Genomic DNA, 12,501 nt, shown 5'->3' with positions numbered 1-12,501 from the left:
CCAGAGGAAGCTTTCTCTGGAAGAAATCTTGATTTGTCCCATTTCCAATTTTTTGGAACTTTAGTTTATTATCAGGTCTCCAAGAATTCAAGGAAGAAACTTGAGCCTACAACAAATTTTAAAGTTTTTGTCGGATACATCGAAACTCCACACAATTACTGGGTGTATTTACCTTCAATGAGGATGATAGTGGCAAGGAGAGATGTTAAGTTTGATGAGGAGAATGCTATGATATGCTCTCTAGAATGAGAGCTAATTATCCCACTAGAGTAAGAGCTTCTAGCTCCAATGGAGGAGCCTTAGGATGCGCTTTAGGAGGTTGTGGAGTAGCCACATTTAGTGGAGTAGACAGGAGGCAGAGTGGAGGCACCCACTCAATCAAAATCTTCCAGAGAGGGGAGAAAGAGAACAAGAGAAGATGATAGATTTTTGTAGGAAGCTAGGGAGAATGTGGGAGAACCTATATCACAATGTAGGGAAAGAAGGTCACCTAATAGGTACACTGGTTACATGCCTCTCATGGCAGAACTCATTGAGACAAAGCCTTATTCATTTGAGGAAGAAATTTCTCAACCTCTTTGGGTTGATGCCATGGTGGAAGAATACGAATCCATCATGAAGAACAGTTTATGGGAGGTGGTGTTGAGTCTAGAAGGTAAATTAGTGGTTGGTTCCAGATGGATCTACAAAGTGAAGCATGCAATTGATGGGAGCATTAAGAAGTACAAGGACATATTTGTGTCCAAAGGATTCTCTCAGGTAGAGGGAGTGGACTATGAGGAAAGTTTTGCACCAGTTGCAAGATATTCCTCAATCAGATCCATTCTAGCATTGGTTGCACATATGGGGTGAAAAATCCACCAGATGGATGTGAAGACAACCTTTCTCAACATTGTTTTTGAGGATGAAATTTACACAGAGCAGCTACAAGGATTTGAGACATATGATCAGGAGTCACATGTGTACAAAATTAAGAGAGCATTGCATGGTCTCAAACAGGGGCCTCGAGCATGGTAAACTTGGATCGACATTTATCTCAGTGGATTGGGCTTCACCAAAAGTGAAGCAAATGTCAACCTCTATCACATTATGGTAGATGGTAAGTTTCTTATTCTTTTTTTGTTTGTTGATGATTTAATATTGACAGGTGATGAGCAGTTGATCTGCTCTTGCAAAGAGGTTCTTGCAAGGGAATTTTAGATGAAAGTCATGGGCTTAATGCATTGCTTCCTCAGGCTGGAAGTGTGGAAAACTAATGGTGAATTGTATGTGTCTTAGGGGAAGTATGCCTATGAAATACTTCAGAGATTTCACATGTAGAATTGTAAGCCCATAGACGCACCTCTAGCTACAAACTAGAGGAAGGAGAATGCCACTTTAAGTGAAGAGGTTGATGCTACCATTTACAGGAAGCTTGTGGGGTCTTTGATGTATCTTGTGAACACAAGACCATACATGTGCTATGCAATAAACCAACTTAGTTAAGCTATGGTGAGGCCTACCAAGTTTTTTTGGAAGGTAACAAAGCATATGTTATAGTACATGAGAGTTAATACCGAGTATGGATTATGGTACATGAGGATAGAGGTAGTGAAGCTCCAAGGCTTCATTGATACATATTGGGCAGGGATTCCATTAGACATGAAAAGTACTTCAAGTGCTATATTTAATGTTGGGTCCGCAACTATTTCCTGGTACAATAGGAAGCAAAGGTTTTTGGCACTCACCTTAGCAGAGGTTGAATACATGGCTTCAATTCAAGCAACATGTGAGGCCATATGGATGAGGAAAATACTTGTGGGCCTTTTCAGTGAGGAGATGGATACGAAAGTGATATATTGTGATAATTAGAGTTGTATTAGACTCTCTCAAAATTTGGTATTTCATGACAAGTCCAAGCACATCGATATCTAGTATCATCATTTGTGGGACTGTGTGTAGAGGATAATTATGTTGCTACAATACATTCCAACTGAGGAGTAAGATGCTGACATCTTTACAAAGGAACTGTCAAGAGGTAAATTCGAATTCCGTAGGTGTAGGATAGGGGTGGTGAAAAATATCTTTCTTTCTAAGAGGGAGTGTTAAAAAATGTAGCAAGAAAGGCTCAATTTGACTTTAAGCTTAGTCAAATTGAGTAAATCGAATTTCCACATCCACAACACAATTTGGAGGTAGTTAATTAGTGTGACATGGCCCTTGTCACTCTTAGCTCAGTAAATTCGAGTTAGAGGGCTTGGATTTCAGTTATGCATGTGTGATTGATAAATTTTAGCAATCTAGTTTAGTTATTTTCAGTTGTATTCAGTTAACTAGCCTTAACTATTGATAGAGTCAGTTGAATGTTAGTAATGCAGTGGGTCTAACTCAGAGATCTGTCAGTCAACTGATCAATTAGCCCAAAATAGATAATTCATGCAAGGAAATTGAATTCCTAACTTGAAGTGGAGATGACAAGGTTGTGTAACATGAGTTGTATACTAGTTTGAGTGTACAGGTATTGCATGAGGTCAGGTGATCCATCCTTTGTAATCACGTAATAAAATAGGAGGAAATTCCTGTATTTTAGGGGCTAATTTCTTCAGGAATTATGCAAGGAAATAGGAGGCTAGAGGAGAAAATAATTAGGTATGTGTTGGACAGAGTTTTTCATTCAGTAGAGAGAACAATTATTCTTTTGTAGGTTATTTTGAGAAGTTGTAATTTATATCAAATTTATACATTGTATTAGAGCCCTGAAATCACATTAGAACTAGCATTTTGAACTTATCTCTCAGAAATTTCAAATTTGAGGCTTTAGTGCAACAATTTTTCTTGAGGGTCAAGAGAATGTTTTTCAACAGACTGAGATTGGAGTATGCTCTGGAGGGTATCTCGAATTTCATATCTTGGAAGGATCGAATGGAAGTCATGATTGATGATAATGGTGTGTTAAAACATGTTAAAACGAATATTGAAAATCATCCACAGTCGGATGCACATCAGTTAACCCAGTGGAAGAAGGATGCTGCAAAGGCCAGGAAAATTCTTTTAAAAGGTGTGAGAGACCATGTAGTCTCATATATTTATGGAAAAAAGACACATTTTCTATGTAGAAGACATTGGTTGAGCTATTCAAAAATAGCAATGACCATAGAATATTATCCCTGAAAGACAAACTTCAAAACATAAGAATGCAAAAGAATGATACTATTCCACAACATCTCTCTAGTTTTACACAAGTTTGATATGAGCTTGGAGTGGTTGGGGTGAATGTTGCAAAAGATTATTTGGTGAGCCTAGCTCTTCTAGGCCTTCCCAAATCTAGGCACAACTACCAGGACTCTGTGAATGGAAAATGCTTCCACTACCATAAATATGGGCACTATGCAAAAAATGTCCACATAAGAAGTCTACCAAGAAGCCTTCAGGAGGAGTAGAAGGTGAAGCATTGGCTTCACAATTCGAATTATACTTCACCCTAATAGCATGCATGGAAAACATTGTTATGGGGAGTGTGTGGTACCTTGATTTCGGTGCCTCGTTCCATATGACTGGGTGCAAGGAGTTTTATAGTAACCTGGAGGAGAAGGATGTTTAGATGCATATTGAAATGGGGGATGATGGGAGGTACAATGCTATAGGAATTGGTATTGTCACCTTTGAGAGGGAGAAATCATCTCGTTTTCTCCTCAAAGATGTCATGTTTGTACACGAGATGAAGAAGAACCTGATCTCTGTAGTAGTATTGGAGGAAACAAGTTATGATGTTATTTCCAATAAAGGGAAATCCTTTTTGAGACACATAGCTACCAGGAAAGTGAAACAGATAGAGGTTCGACTGAAGAACCTATAAATAATCAAGGTGGGAGATTTCACTGCATTGAGCAGTAAGGTTGAAAAAGTGTAGAGTCGAGATGTTGGAGAACTTTGGCATAAGAGATTGGGTCAACTACACCATGGAGCCTTAAAAATCATGCAATAAATTACCGTTGGTCTCCCTAAAGGCTCACTTGACCAATGGGATGTTTTCAGAGGTTGCACATTGGGGAAATATGTCAAATACACTTTCCATGACCAAGATAACATAGTAGATGCAATCTTGGAGTGAGTCCACTCTGATGTTTATGGACCCTTTTCTACAACCTCCACAACAAAATATAAGTACTATGTTATTTTTATTGATGACTTCTATATAAATTTTTGGATCTTCTCATTCGGAATAAGGATGAAGTTTTTTCAAAATTTGTTGAATTCAAGGCCTTGGTTGAGAAGGAGATTGGGAAGAAAGTGAAGGCTCTCAAGAGATATAATGGAGGTGAATTATTTTCACATGTCTTCAAGGATTTCTATGCCAAAGAAGATATTCAAAGAGAAATGATAACATCCCATAACCCACAACAAAATGGGGTAGATGAGAGGAAGAACATGATCATAGTGGGAGAAACCAGAGCCATGTTGCATGACTAGGGGTTTCCATTGCATCTATAACAAGAATCACACAAAAAAGAAGTCTACTTACAGAACCAAAGTTATCATAGAATACTTGGCATGATCACACTGGAGGAAGCTTTCTTTGGGAGAAATCCTAATGTGTCTCTTTTTCAAACTTTTGGAGCTCCAATTTATTGTCATGTCTCAAAGGTTTCGAGGAAGAAACTTGAACCTACATCAGAGTTGGGAGTTTTTGTAAGATACACCTAAACTCTACACAATTACTAGGTGTATTTTCCTTCATTGAGGATGACAGTTATATGGAGATATGTTAAGTTCGATGAGAAGAAGGCTATGATATTCTCTCTGGAAAGAGAGGTCAGTATCCCACTAGAGAAGGAACTTGTAGTTCCAAAGGAGGAGACACAGGATTAGCTTCAGGAGGTTGTGGAGTAGCCACATGCACTGGAGTAGAGAAGAGGCAGAGTGGAGGCACCCACTCAACCAGAATCTTCCAGAGAGGGGAGAATGAAAACCAAAGAAGTTGATAGATTATTGTAGGATGCTAGGGAGAATTTGGGAGCTCATACATCATAGCGCAAGCAGAGGAGGTCAATGATAAGTACATTGCTTACATGGATCTCAGAAAGAGATCATTGAGACTAAGCCTTCTTCATTTGAGGAAGGAGTTTCTCAACCTGTTTGGGTTGATTCCATGGTGGAATAATATGAATCCATCATGAAGAACAATGTATGGGAGGTGGTGCTGAGTCCGAAAGGGAAATCAATGGTTGGTTCCAGATGGATCTATAAAGTGAAGCATGCAACTGATGGGAGAATTGAGAAGTAAAAGGTCATATTTATGGCCAAAGGATTCTCTCATATAGAGGGAGTGTACTATGAGGAAACGTTTGCACCATTTGCATGATATTGCTCAGTCAGATCCATTCCAGCATTGATTGCGCATATGGGGTGGAAAATCCACTAGACGGATGTGAAGAACACTGTTCTCAATGATGTTGTTGAGGAGGAAATTTACACATAACAACCATAAGTATTTGAGACACATGATCGGGAGTCACATGTGTGCAGACATAAGAGAGCATTGCATGGTATCAAACAGGAGCCCTGAGAATGGTAAACTCAGATCGACAGTTATGTCAGTGGATTGGGATTCACCAAAAGTGAAGCAGATACAAACCATTATCACAGTGTGGTAGATGGTAAGTTGCTTATTCTTGTTTTGTATGTCGATGATTTAATATTGACAGGTGATGAAAAACTGATCTTCTCTTGCAAAGAGGATTTTTTAAGGGAATTTGAGATGAAAGACATCGACTTAATGCATTACTTCATCGGGATGGAAGTATGGCAAGGTGACAGTGAATTTTTTGTGTCTTAGGGGAAGTATGTCTCTAAAATACTTTAGATATTTCACATGGATAATTGTAAGCCCATGTACACACCTCTAGCTACCAACAGGAGGAAGGAAAATGCCACTTCAAGTGAAGAGGTTGATGCTACCATTTATAGGCAGCTTGTGGGGTCTTTGATGTATCTTGTGAACACAAGACCCGACATGTGCTATGTAGTAAACCAATTTATTCAAGCTAGAGTGAGGCCTACCAAGTTGTTTTGGAAGGCAGCATAGCATGTGGAATGGTACCTCAGATGCACTACTGAGTATGGATTATGGTATTGGAGGACACGGGGATCAAAATATCCAAGTCTTCATCGATGCAGATTGAGAAAGGAGTCCATCACGGAGGAAAAGTACTCCAAGTGTTAACATAGTGTTGGGCCTGCAACTATTTCCTAGTATAGCAGGAAGCAAAGTTTGTGGCTCTTAGCTTAGCAGAGGCTAAATACATGGTTGCAAGTCAAGCACCATGTGAGGCCATATTGATGAGGAGAATACTTATGGGTATTCTCAGTTAGGAGATGAATCCGACAGTGATATATTGTGATAATTAGAGTTGCATTAAGCTCTATGAGAATATGGTATTTCATGATAGGTCCAAGCAAATTGATATCTGGTATCATCATTTGTGGGACTGTGTGCAGACGATAATTATGTTGCTACAATACATTCCAACTGAGGAGCAATATGTTGACATCCTGACAAAGGAATTTTCAAGAGGTAAATTCAAATTCCATAGGTGCAAGATAGGGGTGGTGAAAAATACCTTTCCTGCTAAGAGGGAGTGTTAAACAATGTAGCAAGAAAGGCTCAATTTGACTTTAGCCTTAGTGAAATTGAGTAAATCGAATTTCCACATTAGATGAACAACCTGGAGGTTGTTAAATAATGTGACATAGTTCTTGTCACTCAATTAGCTCAGTAAATTCAAGATAGTGGGCTTGGAGTTCAGTTATGCATGTGTGGTTGCTAAATTTTAGTAGTCTAGTTCAGTTATTTTCGGTTGCATTTAGTTAACTGACCTTTAACTATTGATAGAGTTAGTTGAAGGTCATTTATGTAGTGGGAAAATAGTCTAACTCCGAGATCTGACATTTAAATGATCAATCAACCCAAAATAGTTAGTGCATGCAAGGAATTCAAATTCCTCAAATGAAGTGGATATGACAAGGCAATGTAACATGAGTTGTATACTAGTTTGAGTAAACTAGTTTGAGTTGTATGCTAGTTTGAATGTACTAGTTTGAATGATCCATCCTTTGAAATTGCACAAGAAAATAGGAGGAAATTCCTATATTTTAGGGGATAATTTCCTCAGGATTTGCGCAAGGAAATAGGAGGTTGGAGGTGAAAATAATTAGCTAAGTGTTGGCCAGTGTTTGTCATTCAACACAGAGAATAATTATTCTTTTGCAGGTTGTGCTCAGAGTTGGTGCAAACAATTGTAATAGTTTCTCTATTCAACTGATTATTTCAAATAGGCTTGAAGGGTTTTTCCCAGTTGGGTTCCTCTAGAAATCATTATGTACATGTGGTTTTTCTTGTTGCATGTCTATGCATGTTGTTCTAAATTGTGATTTCCATTCTGTAGATCAGTAGAGTAGTATTGTGCCTCTTGATTTTCAATTTGAAATATTGAGAAGTTGCAATTTCTATCAAATTTCTACATGGTATTAGAGCCCTGAAATCACATTAGAACCAATATTTTGAACTTGTCTCTTAGGAACTTCGAATTTGTAGCTCCAATGCAGTTGTTTTTCTTCAGGATCAGGAGAATTTTAGATTTCAGACTTTTGTGATCCATAGCATTATCAAAATGTATTTCAGAATAATCACATCGTTTTTTTTTAGTCAACATTTCAAACCATCTATTGTGGTTCATCCTCAGGACATGGATGAATTGAGATTGGTGTATGACCTGGAGGGTAGCTTGAATTTCATAGCCTAGAAGGATCAAATAGAAGCAGTTCTTGAAGATAATGGTGTGTTAGAATATGTTAAAACTGATATTGTAAAACATCCATAGTCAGATGCACAATAGTTAACCCAGTGGAAGAAGGATGTTGCAAAGGCCATGAAAATTATTCTAGAAGGTGTGAGAGACCATGAGGTCTCAAATATCCATGGAAAATAGATTCCATTTTCTATGTGTAACACGCTGACTGAGTTATTTTAAAATAACAGTGACCATAGAAAATTGGCGCTGAAAGACAAACTTCGAAACATAAGAATGTAGAAGAATTATACTATTCCACAATATCTCTCTAGGTTTACACAAGTTTGAGATGAGCTTGGAGGGGTTAGGGTGAGTGTTTCAAAAGATGGTCTGGTGTGCCTAGCTCTTCTAGGCCTTCCAAAATCCTGGCACAACTACCAGGACTCTTGTTATAGACATTTTTGGGCACTGCAACCCCAATCAAACATGTCCATAAACCAAGGGATCCTAAGTCCCTAAAAGTGTTGTTCCATCCCATAAAAGAACAAGGTCAACTGATTACATCATCTCCCAGAAGTTCTCCATGAAAAACTACTCAGAACTGGTCGAAACTGGACCATCTCACCTGCTCCATGGTCAAAGTGCGTTGCATCCCTCCTAAATGCACACGGGAGGTGCGATGCATACTAAAAAGCCCTTCTATAGGGTGCGATGGGTGAAAGTGGACAAATGGCATAGTCAATTTGCGAGGTGGAGGATCATGGAATCTTCCAGAAACTTCTCCTGTGACACTTGCCTCTCTGCATTCGCCCAGGGATGAGTAAGAGATCATCAATCTCCAAGTGTAATCAAGAACTATCAGAGAGAGGACACTAATCAAATCTCAGAAGCTGACTCACCTCCCTGCAATCATCTATATATGGATCCCTCATCCTAAAGATCTGGAGGCTAGAATTTTGTATCTTGTAAGGAAGTGTTGCTGGTTTCTTGGTGCAACATCATAGTGTTGGGTGATCTAAGCTTTTCATGAGGTGAAGAAGGGCTTTCTTGCTGAGAGGATGACGTTGGGTCAGAACAATTGGTTGTAATCCTCTTTGCTATTCTTGATATTAATAAAGCTATTCAAGTTTTCCTCCACATTCTTGTATTATTGATGATATATGCATTTGTGTGGTCAATATATATCTAGTCCTATATTGTTTATAGGACTAGATATATATCATCAATCTCCAAGTGTAATCAAGAACTATGAGAGAGAGGACACTAATCAAATCTCAGAAGCTGATAGTGTTATGCTGCTTTGATTCCACAGGTGCTCTTTGAAGCTGGGTAGACGAGGAAGCGAGTGGTGAAGATCTATCAGAAGGGAGAGGAATCAAGCAAGCTACCAAGCGCAAGATAGATATTGGTCTCCTTTGTTCCCCTCTTATCTACTTATCATAAAGGAAAATGAAAGTAGTTTTAGTTAGTTTGTTTCTAAGATAGCTACCTGTCTTAGTGGGACTAGCAGATCTGTATAGAAACTAGTTTTCTCGATAACAAAATGGCAACTCTGCTAGGGAGCGAATAGATTGTTTGTTTATCTATATTTGTTTGTTTTATAAACTTACAGACGGAGCCTAAAGTCAAGCCAGCTAACCTTCGAACTGCATTTGCTATGCAAGTGCAAAGTAGATCAATGCTGCTTCAGTCTATCTCCAGGTTTTGTTTATAAACTGAACAATCAATTTACAAACTCTCTAATTTCCCTTGTGGTGGCTCTAGTAACCTCCTTAGATCTACCCCTGTGATTTATTTACTAATTATCACTTTCTCGGCCTAAATCCCTGAACTGTGCTGCAAACTGTGATCAAGAACTGGATCAAAAGTCTCACACTGTACAATCACACCCTCTCTTCAAGGATATCAGTATGCATTGCAATTCCCATTTGTTTTAGGTGGGATGCATACTGGAATCCTTGTGTAATAGGTGCGCTGATCAGAGAAGGCTAATTTTGCCTCTAGACTTTGGTTTTTCTTCATTTTTTTCAGCTCTATTTAGGAGTTTTGTTGTTTGTAGTCAGTATACCTATGTGGAAACCCCCTTCCTTGTCATTATTCCACCTCCATTGTGCAAAGAATTGTAAATGTTTTTATGTATTGTGAGCCATTTTCAGTTCTCTCTTACAAAGAAGTAGCGTAATTGAACTGTCGTTTCTTGATTTGGAAGTGTCGCAAGTGTCATTTTCAGTCATAAAAGAGAATCTGATTGTTCTTGATAGTCGATTACACTGTTACTCTTGTATTTGATTTGAATTAGTAGTTTTTCAAGTGTCGAAAGCAAGTTTCCCATTCCAAATCGAAAAGTGTCGTCATTGTCTTCATTTTGTCTTGAAAAGAAGCTTGTTAGTAATGTCGCTTTGAAAAATAATTCAGATTTGCGCTTAGCTTTCTTTTTATCATTCACACATTAAGAAGGCTGAAAACAAATACATGCATTTGCATTTTCATTTATACTGTTTGTTGGTTTGATTTAAGATAGTGCATATAGTGTGTGCTCTTTTCTCTATGTTGAAAGAATATCATCTCTCTTTCTTTAATAGCTAGGATTTTCATTGCAAAAAGAAGATTAAACGATTGTTTATCATCTTAGATCGCATTTTAGGAATTGTATATCTACATCACGCGGTGAACCTGAAAGGAAAATTTCTTAAACAAGATCAACTGTAAAATAAATTTAATGAATCTATAAACGCTTTGGAACCTAACGCACAACATTTAGAAGTCTAGGCTAGAGACGTATTACGACATCATAAAGCCCGGTAATTGTTGTTTTCATTGTTGGTTGGGTGATTCCTCCACTTTGAGACGACAAGTGCCAGTACAGACTTGTGCTCCCACGTACCGTCGAGTATATATTGGGAGACCACAATAGGCTATATCCTTTATCCATAGGAAGTCGTGTCTGCCGCCCTATCGATCACGATGCATTGAACACAACATTCGGGAAGATTGACTGCCGTACCATAAAAAGTATTCTGTAGTTTTGCGATTGGCTTAGTAATCCCCCTGTCTAGATTTCTAGAGTAGTCTCTTTCGTTCCTTTTCAGACTCCTTAAAGGAAAAGGTCCATCTGAGCACGTGTCACTTCAGGCTCATTAAAAATCAAAGGCGACTAGAATCATCTTTTGTTTTTTCTCGACTCTTAAAAATTGAAAAAACAAGTTGTGTCAAACCGTATAAAATTTATTTTAATCGGAATAAATATCACCTTTCCTACGTTGGTCTTAGGTTGAGAAAAATGGAGTCCACCAACCAAGGATTTCCCCTTGGGGGAAATCCTAGTCCTTTCTCCTCTTGGGGAGATGTTGGTGCACCCCATATGGCCACATTGTCACTTCCAGGATTGACAATCGACTTGCCCGTATGGCTCTTCTCGACCTCTATCATTCAGAACACCGTGATTCCTGAGCAATCAAGTAAGCAACTAGACGATACCAAAGCTACCCCCCAACCTTCTACTTCGTCCGATTCTCCCTCTCCTCCTTCCTCTTCGCTTGATGAAGCTGGTAAAGCCAAAAGTCAAGTAACTAAGAAGAAGAAGGAGAAGAAGAAGAAAGAGAAGAAGAAGAAAGAGAAGAAGAAGAAGGAGCCGAAGACGACAGGGGGCAACCAGGCATCATCTAGTGAAAATCCACACACTGCACTGTCAAAACCTAAATCTCCATGTGTCATTTGCAAAGGAGATCACTATCATCGGGATTGTCCCTGCATCCCTCAGATATTAAGGGACTGGTCTCCTCGTTTGCACAATCCAGTGTCGACAACCTCTAATGATCATGTTGAAAGTACACTGTCAACTAGTGAAAGCGAAATGACGGGACAAAAAAGGAAAAGTAAATTCCCTTGTAAACTGTGTAAAGGCGATCACGCCGTCCACCGTTTTCCCTTCCTAGACGAGGCTAAAAGAGTTTTGGACGACCGTTCGGTTTCACTGTTACGGCTTCCTCCTGGATATAAGAAACTCTTGCCAAGTCCATCACTAGTTGAAAATCCGACTGACACACCATTGTGGACAGTCGAAGCATCTATCATTGAAGATAAACCATCTGAATCCACACCAGATGAAAGTCAAAAGGTCGAGGTGGCAGTTGACCCGGTCTTGCCTTCAGAAGGTCCATCTTCAGATGATATAGTCACCAGAGAGAACAAGAATGACACCATTCAAATTCTCTTCATAAACACAGACTCCGATGAACATGGGGGCAGTTTACCCGTTCCTTTACCGCAGGAAGGAAGTTCGTCAGAGTCATATCCTACCGTCTATTCAGTCCCACCTCCAAGCAACCTAGTTGTTTCCTTCGATTGGAATCTACTAGGCAGACCCCGTTTACCGGCTAGTGTACCATTTCGATTCATTGCTCAAATATACAGAATGGTCATGGCCGGTACCATCATAGATAAGGGGATTCTGTGAGTATCCTTTCCTCAACTACTTGGAAATCGCTTGGTTCACCATCGCTTTTTCCTAAAATGAGAAATCTAACAGGCTTTGACAAAGGAACCAGTTGACCGTTAGGGATCCTTCCCAATGTGCCGATAACATTGAGAAGGAAAACCGTTCACATGACTGTAATGGTAGTCCAAGGACCCCTGGATTATAATCTACTCCTTGGACGCGACTATATTTATTGCATGGGAGCCATTGTCTCCTCACTCTTTAGAGTACTGTGTTTTCTGCATGAAGGAAGAG

The sequence above is a fragment of the Pinus tabuliformis genome, chromosome Q (assembly GCF_031772625.1).
Source record: "Pinus tabuliformis cultivar Carrire ecotype Pingquan chromosome Q, CPIR1, whole genome shotgun sequence".
Taxonomy (NCBI): domain Eukaryota; kingdom Viridiplantae; phylum Streptophyta; class Pinopsida; order Pinales; family Pinaceae; genus Pinus; species Pinus tabuliformis.
Note: the sequence above shows the minus strand (reverse complement) of the source record.